Raw genomic sequence first — 13,859 nt, 5'->3', positions numbered from 1 at the left:
TCAAGTCTGTCTCTCTTAGCCCAATGTTTCCTTGCCTACCCTTTACAAAAAGGAATTCACTAAACTGAGGGAGAGTCATAACTGACTCTATAAGATTCTAATTGCAAGACTCAAGGAATCATTTGCTGCTCTAACAGGTAAGAATATTAATGGCCAGTATTGTCCAGAGGGGTTCATCTGGGGACACTGCAGGTCTGGACAGAATGTAACTGCTACCTTCATGTAACCCCCAGACCAAATGGAGCCCACCTGGCCATCACAAATTCCCTAAAAAGCACAGCATCACTGCTAATCAAAGGAAGGTCATGAACCCCACTGACCAACCAAGAATATGCACATTAGCTGATCTTGTACCTCTCAGCCCCAATTTCAATCTGTAAGATTCTTCACTCCTAAATCCTCAGGGAGTTTAGGAATCAAGTGATAGCTATCCAGTTCATTGCTCTGTGCTTTTCAATAAATACCTACTTTCACCCACCATCCCACTAGCAGAGATTGGTTTTTGCACATTGAGCAAGTGGTTCTGGTTTGGGGTTTCTACGGCAACACTTCCGACTAGTTCAAAGTGTTGTTAGGCAATAGGTGGGATGTTACTATCAGCGTAGGATCCAGAAGAAGCACCCATGGGGCATCTCTACATCTAGGCAGGGTGTCCACATCAGAGGAAGGTAAATGCCTGTTAAATATGAGCTGAATACATGTACACATCATTCTGGCTGAGCAGCTGCAGCTTGCTGAAGAGAAAAAAAAATTGTAACTCATGTTTTTGTCCTGCTCAAGTCCACAGGCTTGTTGAGCAGGTTGTATTCTTTAAAGACATTCTGACAAAGGCACAGGCAAGCAAATTAATCAAAGGATATCCAGACTATCAGGAGGATGAGAAACTTGGGCCAGGAGGCTTACAGAGCAATTAGATCAAGATATATGGTGCATACTAAGATTTCAGTGTAGTCTATAAAAACAATTCTGAGGAGGGTCATATACCAGCTCCTTCAGGAAGTCTGCTACCAGTTATGGATATATCCTGGCTAGACATTTGCAAGATGTCTTCAGAAAGTCTAGAGGAAAGACAAGAAAACAGAAGGGTAGGTCAAGGTTAGGTACATGGAAGTATAGCTACTATTGTTGGTCAAACCCTCTGACTGTTACTGCTAGGTCACACATGCACTCATGATATACAGGATCAAGGGTTCTAGGGAATCAAGGCCAGAGGTGGAGGCACAGTTAAGAACTTGTTTTCTGACATCTTCCTGCTGCGGACTTCAGGGCATGAGGTTCCCATAGCCCAGGAACTTGAGAGATGCTTCAAGTGTGTAGAAGCAGAGTCCTAGGGATGCCTTTGTTTCTTGTCCTATTATTTCATTTCGGTAATAAAACACCTTCAGCATATGCCCCTTTGTAGTGTATCACTGGGCACTGGGATTCTTTTGACCCTCAAAACTTGAAAAAACACCTGGTATTTTTCTGTATCATGGTGCAACCAAGATATAAGCTGGTCACAAAAGTGGAGAGATTTGGCCTCCAGCAGGAAGTATTAACTATAACACCATCCTCCAACTAGACTTCTTCTGTCACAGAGCAGGGAAATGGTCTGAGATCCCATATGTCCAAGCATTTTTTGCTCTGTGAAAAACGCCAGACCTTTGTCAACTCTGTATATAAAGCTGGTGCTTTTAGCAGCAGTTACCCTCAAGACTGCAGCTCTGCTCTTCTTTGCGCACCACAGAGCTTGCCACACAGTCTATTAAACATCTTGTAGGTATCCTAGGAGACATAGGATTATGTTGTCTCTGGCTTGCCAGATACAGGGAATTATCCTGTTCTTTGTACCAAATGCTGAAAGTTACCCAGAGGGCAGGGACTCTTATTTTGATATGGGGGCTGGAGACTCAACAGGACTTTATCCAATTTAAATATTCCTTATTCAAGTTCCAGGCTTTATTCCTCCAAATGAGCAAAGTCTTCAATCTATGAGTAGCTGAGAGGAAAGGAATGGCTTTAGGGGTGTTGACTCAGCATATGGAACCAGATCTATATCATGTAGGGTATTTTAGCATAAGAACTTGACCTTGTGGCCCCAGTGTGTCCAGCCTGCATCTGAGTCACCATAACTATCACCTTCTCAATCCCTGAAACCACCCAACTGACCATGAGACAAGATCCAATAGTGAACATTCCCTATACTGTGACAGGATTTCCAGAATCAAAAGGAATCTGCTGATTAACAATCCCCTTTTGACATATCAAACATTTCTGATGAAGGGCCCTGCAATCTAGCTCAAGACTTGCTCTTCTCTTAATTTCACTATCTTATTCCCAGAGGAGATGGAGTGCCCAGAACATGACAGAGAACAGGTAGTTCTACAGAACTCTGCATCCAAGGAGGACCTCAAGGAAACCTCTATTGAATACCCAAACTGGGTTCTTTTTACAGGTGGAAGTGTCTTTGTTGAACAAGGAATGCGCCAGGCTGGATAGGCTATAGTCATCTTAAATGAGATGATCAAAATTTCTCACCTTCCTGAGTGCTTGAGTGCTCAATTGGCAGAGCTTGTAGATCTGACAAAAGTCATAAAGCTGAACAAACATAAAAGGGTAAATACTTATAGTGATTCTGAGTGTGCTTATCTAGTTCTCCATGCTCATACTGGCTTTTGAAAGAAAGGTATTTCTGTGGTGAAAATAGCTCCTCTATCAAAAGCCATCAGGAAATAGATCAGCTGTTATCTTCACTGTTCTTCCCCTGTGAATTGCCAGTTATACACTGCAAGAGACACCAAGAAGGGGCCACGAAATAGCTGGGGAAACTGTCAGATTTGGTAGCCACAGTAGCATTCAAGGAGACACTCTCCCTTGAGGCTCATGAAGCCCTTTGATTTGGGAAAACACCCTAAAATAGATCAGGCCACAATACTCCTGTGAAGAGATTCAGTGGTCACTTTCTAGAAGTCATCATCTCCAGCCCAGGGCATGGCTTCTTTCTGAAAAAGAAGAGATCCATCTTCCTTCCTCCTAACAGTGGAAGGTACTCAAAACTCTCCAAAAAGACGCCCACCTGGGGAGGTCTAGGACTTTTCAGCTGGCCAAATTCTATTTAAGGGTAAGGACCTCCTCAGTACTATAAAACAGGTTGTGGGGACCTGTGACCTTTCTCTTAAGAACAACCCCTTAAATCAAAGGTTTACTCTCATGGGAGTACACAGAAGAGAAAGCTTTCCAAGGGAGGACTAACCCTGATTTTACTCACGTGCTTAAAACAAGAAATTCCCAGTACCTCTTAGTTTGAGTAGACACCTTCACTAATTGGATGGAAGCCTTCCTTTTTATTACTTCAGTTACCTTCTGTGTTCTACAGGGTAAGAAAATATTTCTGTAGGTTAAGACTTCCATGTTGCAGAACAGCAGTGCAGTTATTAATATCAATTGACAGTATCTAAGATTAAGAATGCTGAAAACTAGAATACAATAGCATTCCCAATTCTAAGGGTTTTGTGAGGGTAAAAAGATTCACATTGATTAGGAAGGATAAAGCGATGGAGACATATGGATGTAAAGAAACTGTAAGAATCACTCATGGCCGGCGCCGTGGCTCAATAGGCTAATCCTCTGCCTTGCGGTGCTGGCACACCGGGTTCTAGTCCCGGTTGGGGCGCTGGATTCTGTCCTGGTTGCCCCTCTTCCAGGCCACCTCTCTGCTGTGGCCAGGAAGTGCAGTGGAGGATGGCCCAAGTGCTTGGGCCCTGCACCCGCATGGGAGACCAGGAGAAGCACCTGGCTCCTGGCTTCGGATCAGCGCGGTGCGCCGGCCGCAGCGCGCCGGCTGCGGCGGCCATTGGAGGGTGAACCAATTGTTTCTCTCTTCTCACTGTCCACTCTGCCTGTCAAAAAAAAAAAAAAAAAGAATCACTCATTAACAAAGTAATTTTCAGTTTCTCCATTGAACATTCTGACTGTGACAGATATTTAAGAACGTACATTAACATAACCACAATTTCTTAAGTTGATTAAAAGATGATAGCACACAGCTAGTTCAAGAACATCCTTCATACAACTATGTTCCAGAGAGGTACAGATGCCTCTGAAATAGTCTCTCAGTTTGAACTTCCTAAGAGCCTACAAAATGATAATGGCCTCTCCTTTATGGTAAATATCACTCTCAGGAAATCTCTAAGGTACTACATATACAACATCATCTTCATTGTTTCTGGAGGTTCCAATCATCAACAAAGAGAAGTCTAATGACATCCTCAAGAGACACCTCAAGAAACTGTCTCTGGAAACCTCATCTTCCTTAGATTGCTCCTCGTGGCCTTAGGGCATATCAGATACACCCCCCCCCCCTCAAAGTTAGGTTTCAGGCATTTTGAAATATTATATGGTCATCCTTTTCTTTTTTTTTAAGATTTATTTATCTACTTGATAGTCAGAAAGTTACACAGAGAGAAAAGGAGAGACAAAGTGAGAGAGGTCTTCCATCTGCTCAGTCACTCCCCAGTTAGCCGCAACGGCTGGAGTTGCACTGATCCGAAGCCAGGAGCCAGGAGCTTCTTCCAGGTCTCCCATGTGGTTGCAGGGGCCCAAGGACTTGGGCCATCTTCTACTACTTTCTCAGGCCACAGCAGAGAGCTAGATTGGAAGTGGAGCAGCCAGGACTCAAACCGGCACCCATGTGGGATGCTGGCACTGTAGGTGGCGGCCCTACTCGCTACGCCACAGCACCTGCCCCATGGTGATCCTTTTATTACTAACAATCTTCTAATGGAAAATGAGACCACATACATGACTATATCTATCAAAGCACTTGCCAAATTCCAACAGAACATTCAAGAGCTCCCTTAGACACAGCCCAGGAAACCCTAAGTATACCTCAGGAGACTCAGTGTTAATCAAAATCCTTCCGACTTACTCTCCTTCTTTAGAAGGGGTTTCAAGGGATCCTATTCTGTGATTCTATACTCCCCCACTGCAGTAAATGTGTTGGGATTGGATTCCTGGATCTACTTTCCCTGGGTAAAGACCTGAGTTTCCAAACCAACTTCAGATTTGGTTCTGGAAGATGACTTCCTCACCTACAAGGAAAATGAATACTCCTATCAAGTGACTATCCTTCAGTCCCATCAAGCTGCAGTTATTTTGGCAGTAGCCTTGCTGCTCAGTCTACTAGTTCATCTCATCTTATTGTTCACCGGCTTACCTCCACCAACGAAACAGTGCCATGGCTAGAAGTTACTTGACTTTAACCCTGCTGACTCTATGCACATAAGTGAGGGCTTATAAACAGCCCCTTTAATTTGGGGGGCAGGCCCATTATAACATCCTCTTACCTTTTGTATAATTTGCATCTTCTAATCAAGAGACAATAAAACTTCAGATGGCTCTGTAGATGGAATCATGAAGGCCTGCTATCAGGGCCCCCTAGAAAGGCCTCTGTGGAGGAATCCTAACTGCTTGTTTTCAACATCACTAATCTCCAGCCCAAAGTAGCCAGAGTGTTCACCACCCATTCTCCATAGCAGCAGTTAGGGCTAACTCTTCAGAGAGAGGGAGAGGGAGAGAGAGAAAGAGGGAAATAGGGAGAGAGAGAGGGAAAGAGGGAGAGAGGGAGAGGGAGAGGGAGAGAGGGAGAGAGATTTCCAGCTCGGCAGATAGTGGTCAGTAGGACCCTCCTCCACTATGTGGAGGTGACTATCAGAGGACCAGCTTCTGTGAATCTGTTGATCTCATTTGATAGTTCTTGTGGTTTAGGTTTTTCTGTGCTGTGTGACTAATATAGGTGATGAGAATTCTATGTATTTTAAGGGAAAGTTTCATATTTTCTGTTGTATCTATTAAGACTCGATGGAAACTTTCACCATATTAACCAAATAAAATCATCCCTCTTTCAGACCAGTCATGAGGAACCCCCTCTCCATTCTTTTACAGTCTACAAAATCCCCTAGAAATCAGTCCTCAAAACTTTCTTATTCAAGGACCCCTTTGTATAGTCAGGAGTTTGTAGGTTTTTCTTTTTTGTTGCTGTTGTTTTGCTTTTGCTTTTACTTGTTCTCCTTCCCTTCAATAAACTATTTATGCTTTGTATATTCTTCCTTTTCCATGCCCCTTATGGATGCAAGACATGAACTCCGCAGACAAAAAGAATTGTGATACAGACTCCTGCAATGGTCACAGTTTCAGTGGTCTGTGTAAATATACCAAGAAGAAACCAAATCAAGATGGAAGCTCACAATCTACCCTGGCGATTGTACCTCCCTGGAACATGGATAGTCCTATGAAGGATGTTCTTGAACTAGCTGTGTGCTATCATCTTTTAATCAACTTAAGAAATTGTAATTTTGTTAATGTACGTTCTTAAATATCTGTCACAGCCAAAATGTTCAATGGAGAAACTGAAAATTACTTTGTTAATGAGTGATTCTTACAGTTTCTTTACATCCATATGTCTCCATCGCTTTATCCTTCCTAATCAATGTGAATCTTTTTACCCTCACAAAACCCTTAGAATTGGGAATGCTATTGTATTCTAGTTTTCAGCATTCATAATCTTAGATACTTTCAATTGATATTAATAACTGCACTGCTGTTCTGCAATATGGAAGTCTTAGCTTACAAAAATATATTCCAAATGGCTTCATGCTCTTCCTAGGACTGAGGATTCCCCTCTGAAGACTTGATTTTAGAGAACTTTGCTCCCTACTCACACATAGGAGTAATATGCTAACATCTACATTAATTTATAAAGTTTTACTTCTTATCAGATTTCATATATAGGGGACATTTTAATTTTCTTCATCAGTGCCATATTATTTCTCTTTATATTTTAGAGTTGTCACAATACTAAACATTTAATATGATCCTTTGTACAAAGTACAAATACTGCAATATCAACATTTGTGAATTTTATAAAGATTGATCCAATTTCTATGATATGTGACATATTGCTTTCTTATAAAAAGAAAAATCAAATATGAAATAATCAAGTTAATTTGTCTTAAAAGTATTTAGATGTGGTAGAAAAACACTTATGTCACTGAAGAGTTTCAACAAAAATACTGAAAATATAAGTCTGTAGATAGAATTCCAGTAAGAATGGTTTAATTCCAAATCAGTCACAGCTCTGACTCAGGCAGAAAAAAAATATTTTCAATCTACTTTGTGCAAGTAGTTAGTGAACATATTAGTTAATGACCTGAAGGCAAATCCCTGACAATGTGATTTTCTGCTAATTGTGTGGAAAAAATATTTCTAGCCTTTAAAAATGCTACAGCCTGTGATGCTATAGGGAATTCATCTTCCCTGTCTGAGCTATTCTATTCAACCTTCCTCAAGGCCACTGAATCATACTGAATGAGTCATCCTGCATTCACATCATATCTGAAATCAAGGAGAGCTATCAAGAAGCAGTGTTGGAGGTGGAGATTAAAAACTCTCATTCTGTTTACATTTCATTGACAATAAATTGAAAAATAAGTTACAAAATCAATAGGATCAAAACTATATTTTATTATCCCATTTTATAAGGCTTTATATTAGAATGTGAAAGATTTGGATGTAAAAATAATATTTTTAACTTTTCTTTCAAAATAGAATTTTTGATTCATCTTTCAAATGTTTAAATTTAGTAGTAAGTGATTAGAAAAATATTAGATATACACTACAATAAGTATATATTTTTCATGATGCTTATTAAGTTAAGACTAGTGCTTTAACAAACCTTAGGCTGAAAAAATATTAAGTTCAGAAGGCTAAACATGAAGCTATGATAAATTTAAGTGATTGCAATGACATCTACATTTTTAGCCTTAAACAATAAAAAAACTGCATTTACACTATCTGGAGATCAGGAGTCTGAAACCAAGGCTTTGGTGGCACTGTGTTCCCTCTGAGGCCTCCATAGATGACTCCTTCCTTGCCATTTCTTAGCTGCTGCTGTCTTCTGGAAATCTATGTGTTTCTGTGTCTTGTACCTGTACCATTACAGAGTGAAATACATTATCTTTAACTTGATTATACAACCTATGTTATAAATATTGAATCTTTCAATTCATAAAAAAACATGAAATAAAATGACACTAAGTTTATATATAATTTTATTTTGGTTAATTAAATGTAATACAAATGTTGCAAATAATCAGAAAAATACAAGTTCATAAATTAAGATTTCTTGCATTTTCAGTTTTCCTCACCTACATCTTTACTACATTTTCCACATGATATTAACCCTATACTCTCTGTACATACAAATCCCATGGTGCTTTCTCTGGTATAGCCAATATTATTCTTATGTTTTTGAGTCAACATTATATTATTAAGATTAGCCATCTTCTTACAATAAATATAATTCACAGCAGATATAAGTCATTTATTATATGCATATTTCCTTTCTGTCTGTGCTAAGACACCATTATCCAAACTAGGTAACACACACACATGCTTGGCACTCAAGAATAAGAAAATATACAACCTGATATTTTCTAATTTTCTTAGAAAGCTTTTATTTAATGAATCTAAATTTCATAGCTACAGCTTTGGGATTATAGAGATTCTTCTATTCATATCCACCCTCCCACCCCCACTCCTGTCTCATTTCCTACTCTCTCTCATCACATTCTTCATTAAGATTTGTCTTTAATTAATTTTATATACAGAAGACTAACTCTATACTAAGTAAATAATTTGCACCCACAGAGACACACAAAGTATAAAGTACTGTTTGAAAACAAATTTTACAGTTAATTCTCGTAGTACAACTCATTAAGAACAGAGGTCCTACCTGGAGAGTAAGTGAACAGTGACTCCTGTTGTTGATTTAACAGTTGACACTCTTATTTATGATGTCAGTGATCATCCAAGGCTCTCGACATGAGCTGCCAAAGCTATGGAAGCCTTTTGACTCCACAAACTCTTTCAGTATTTAGACAGGGCCATAATCAAAGTGGAAGTTCTCTCCTCCCTTCAGAGAAAGGTACATACTTCTTTAATGGCCCTTTCCACTGGGGTCTCCTCACAGAGATCCTTCATGTAGATCATTTTTTGCCACAGTGTCTTGGCTTTCCATGCCTGAAATGCTCCCATGGGATTTTCAGCCAGATCTGAATGCCTTAAGGGCTGATTCTGAGGTCAGAGTGCTGTTTAGGGCACTTACATAGTTAGATTCTTTGCCAAGTATGTGGGAGTGTGGATTGTGACACTGGATGTTCTGGCTCTAGCCAACTCCCAGCCATCACAGGTATTTGGGAAGTGAACAAGTAGATGGGACCTCTCTCTGTCTCTGTCTCTCTGTCTCTCAAATAAATACATTTTAAAAAAACGGACAAATTTTTTAAATCAAAATGGATTAAAGACATAAATGTAGGATGTGAATCTATGAAACTTCAAGAAGATAACATTGGGAAAAGCTCGACAACATTGGTGTGTAAAAAACTCCCAAAGCTCACTATAGATATAGAGTAGATTTAAGTGCCCATAAATAGATAACAGGCTAAAGAAAAGTGGTACACAGACACACACTCACATACACATTCACAGGATGAAATACTATTTGTCAGTTAAAGGAGGAAATTTTGACATTTGCAACAATGAGGTTGAATCTGGAAGATATTATGTTAAGTGAAATAAGAAAGGCACAGAAAAAATATATGCTATATGATCTCCTTCATATATATATATATATATATATATATATATATAATCTAAAATAATTGATCTAGAATTACAGAATATAAAATGCTGTTACCAAGGTCTAGAGTGTGGGAAAGGGAATTCCGGAGATGTTCAAAAACAGTTACAAAATTTCAGATGGATAGAAGCAATCATTTCAAGGGATCTGTTTTACAACATGGTGACTATAGTTAATAGCAATAGAATTTATTCATAAAAATGAGATGGGAGTGAATTTTAGTTGACTTTACCATAAAAAGAACAACTTTGGGAGTTAATATCCATGTTAATTAGCTTGAATTATCCAGTATTTGTGTGTGTATGTATATATATATATTTAAATGTATGTAGTACACATAAATATTTGCAATTTTGTTTGTGAATTTAAGAGAAAAACATATTTAAAAGAGAAAAAATAGGTCTCATGTGTAAAAGTTCATAGGACTGATTTTTTCCCTTTTTATTTTTTGGGGGGTGGGGGTGGGATATACAGTTCTCTAGCATTTTAAATTGCTGTTTATAATAGTTACTCTATAGTTGTTTTAATATACATAATTGGATTACAAATTTTCTTTAAAAAAAAAGAATATAACATCCTAAATTACCCAAAATTTACTATTGATACTAATTCCTAAAAGTTTGCTGTGTTGTCTGGCACCGTGGCTCACTTGGCTAACCCTCCGGAACCCGGGGTTCTAGTCCCGGTTGGGGCACCGGGTACTAGTCCCGGTTGCACCTCTTCCAGTCCAGCTCTCTGCTGTGGCCCGGGAGGGCAGTGGAGGATGGCCCAAGCGCTTGGGTCCCTGCACCCACATGGGTGACTGGGAGGAAGCACCCGCTCCTGGCTTCGGGTTGGCGCAGCGCCGGCCGTGATGGCCATTGGGGGAGTGAAACAATGGAAAGAAGACCTTTCTCTCTGTCTCTTTCTCACTGTCTATAGCTGGCTCTCTCTCTCTCTCTCACTGTCTAACTCTGTCAAATTTTTTTTTTAAAAAAAGTTTGCTATGTTGTCATACACAAGTCAAGAAATTAGTGGAAATATTAAATATTTAGGAACTTTCAGCATCAAAAACTGTAAAATCTAATTGTATATAGAAGCCCCTCAAAAAGCTACTACCCTACTTTTTTTTTTTAAAAAAAAAAAAGTGTTTTCTCTACAAAGAGTCTTATCAGCTATACAAAAATCTGTCCAGTCTTTTATACCAAAGCTAATATTGAGCTACACTTGAATTCACACTCTTAGCAAAACAATTGCCTGAGCACACATGCACATTCCACACACATCATTACAGGATAGCTGTGCATCCTTCATCTCCATCCTCTTCCTCATCATCTTCTTCCTCTTCTTCCTCCTCATCTTCAGGTTCGTTCTTTTTTGAGCCTATTGCCTTACCAGGTCCCTTCTTTCCAGCTTCACTTTTACCCTTGGCAAGTATGAGGCAATATCCTTTTCATATTTCCTCTTAACCTAGCTGCTGTCTGTTCATATGGTTGTTTACATTTGGCTGACTGTTGAGACTACACCTCACTCAGTGCTTTTGCAGTATCTCCAATGGAAAGGTCCAGGTGTTCACTTTTGATCTTTGGGCAAAGTTCAGAGCAAAACAGGAAGAAGGCAGATGGTGGTCTTGTAGGAGCACTGGAAACTTTTTTTCTTTCCCTTCTTGTCATCTTTAGGGAGAATGTAATTCTTCATCTCCCTGTCTTAATGACTTTTTCACTTGTTGTCATAAATGCAGACTTGGACCTCTTTGCAGACATGGTCCTCCATCCCTCCAAGCATTTCCTGGAGAACTCAATGAAATTGATGGAAGAGTCTGCGTGCTTCCTCTTGTGCTCCTCCCAGCATGTAGGCATGAAAAAGGCACAGGTGGACATTTTGCCCCGGCTTGTTGGGGTTTCCTTTACCCATGATGATGGAACGGTGTCCACCTGGTATGATCTTTTCTTCAGAGTCCTGCAGAGGAGCTGAAGCTCCATTCTCTAGGCTCCAGCCTGAATTCAACAGTTAACTCTTTCAAATTTTCAATTTCTTTTGAAAATGTTAGCATTTTATGGGTGAAGAAATACATCTACTTTAATGTTTCCAAATTTAGAAACATAAGTAAAATAGCATTTTCCTATATTTAAAAAAAACTCCACGGCTACTTTTAGTACAAATCACTAGGACCCTAAAATTGCTTTGCTTTCAATTGTCTTTAAGTTCCACAAGCTAAAGCAAAGTTCACAAGGGTCAGAATGGAGTTAGAAAATTGAGTTATTATTCATAAAAGATAAAAGCAAATATGGGTGGATTTTATAATTTCAACAAGAAATGATAAATATTGGATGTATAAGGATAATCTCAAATACAAATTGAGGCCATTTGGTATATCAAAATAACATGAAATTGTATTGTGGTAACATCACTGATATTTGGATATTGAATGTGGAAGCAACAACAACTGATATGGGCCAGTGTTGTGGCCCAGAGTGTTAAGGCACCATTTGTTACACAAGCATCCCAAATGAGAGCATTGGTTCTAGTTCCAGCTGCTCCATATCTGGTCTAGCTTCCTGTTGGTATGCCTGGAAAGGCAGCAGACAATGGCCCAGGTGTTTGGGTTCCTGCTACTGATGTGGAAGACCAGGTGGGATTCCTGGGCTCCTGGCATCAGCCAGGCCTGGGTATGGATGGCACAATCATTTGTAGAATGGGCCAGTAAAAGGAGGGTCTCTCTCCCTCTCTTTCTCTCTCCCTCTCTCTCTCCTCTGCCTCTGTGTCATTCTAGTTAAATAGAAATTTTCAATTGTCTTTTTTAACTGAAAAGCTAACAAAATGTCTAGTTACATTTATCCCCAAAAAGCCACATACCAAGTACTCACTGAGTCTTTAGGCAATATATTCAAAGCTAAGAGGATTAAAAATAAAAACAAGTCCTCAGATCCAATTAAGGATCTCTACTACATACAAACTAATCAATACCAATGGTACTGCTTGCTACACGCCTGGGAGCTATCCTAATAGCCTTTCTCAGAACATTTACCTCAAGTAGAACTTTTCCAGTTTCCAACTCATGAATAAAGATAATATTTTCTTAATTGTATTTCAGAAAACTTTTGAAAGTTGCTTTATTTGCAATGCCAACTTTTAAAAGATCACTCAAGTTAACTGGACAAAATTGCTTTACAAAAAAAAAAATAAAAGCCCAAAATAACACTTTGTATGGAATACCCACTTTTTTATCTTATTAGAAGACACTCAACCATTGGTCTGGAATCTATATTCAAACTACACAGGTAATGAGGATAATATTCTGCTAAAACAATTGATTTGTTGCTGCATTTGTCTACTGTTTGACTAATATCAACAATTATTAACAGAGCACAGTAAATAGTATTTGGATGAATCCTTACCATGTTACAGTGCGCAACGCAGCATTTCACTTCTCTTCACATCACTGTTCTCTTTCACACCTGGGTTTCCTCTTCAGTAAGGTCGTTTTTTTTTATATTGAAGTTCTCATGAATCTCCTCAGGAGTTTTCCCCTTGATCATATCGGCAACTGTCCTGCATGTGAGATCAAGCAAACCTTTGATGTTTAAATGGTTTGCAGCCAGAATAAGTTCAAAAAGTGTTCCTTGGTCAACTTTCAGGAAATCTTGGTCCCAAGCAGTGATATCATCTCTTGCTTGTTTTTTTAATTCTCATTTTCTTCAGGAGGAAGAAGGTCATCCTTGCATGAGTGTACCATTGAATGACATTTTTTAAAAAAATGGTATTTATTTGAAAGGCAGAATGAGACAGAGAGAGAGGTAGAGAGAGAGAGAGAGAGAGAGAGAGAGAGAGAGAGAGAAATCTTTCATCTGCTGGTTCACCCCCCAAATGGCCTTAATAGCTGGGCTGGGCCGGGCCAAATCCAGGAGTCAGGAGTTGCATCCAAGTTTCTTGCTCTGGTGCTGGGGCCCAAGGGCTTGAGCTATCTTCCTCTGCTTTCCCAGGTGCATTAGCAGGGAGTTGGGTTGGAAGTGGAACAACAGGTACTTACACTAACCCCCATGTGAGTTTCCAGCATTGCAGGTGGCTGTTTAACCCATTATTCCACAACAGTGCTCTCTGAATTATCTTTACAACATTGCTGCATTAACATTTGGTGGAGTAACTGGGTCATCATCTCCTTTACCTTGCATTCCAAAATCTTCCAATATGGTCCTGACAGTCA

The 13,859-nt window shown here is 39.4% G+C and overlaps 1 pseudogene; it reads right to left on the bottom strand.

Moving 5' to 3' along the window:
- Positions 1-10,943: 10,943 nt before the first annotated feature.
- LOC133762069 (high mobility group protein B2-like) lies at positions 10,944-11,569 on the bottom strand (annotated as a pseudogene).
- Positions 11,570-13,859: the final 2,290 nt, after the last annotated feature.

This window comes from Lepus europaeus, chromosome 6, assembly GCF_033115175.1.
Source record: "Lepus europaeus isolate LE1 chromosome 6, mLepTim1.pri, whole genome shotgun sequence".
Lineage (NCBI taxonomy): Eukaryota > Metazoa > Chordata > Mammalia > Lagomorpha > Leporidae > Lepus > Lepus europaeus.
The sequence above is the reverse complement of the archived record's forward strand: the minus strand, read 5'-3'. Positions and strand labels throughout refer to the sequence as shown.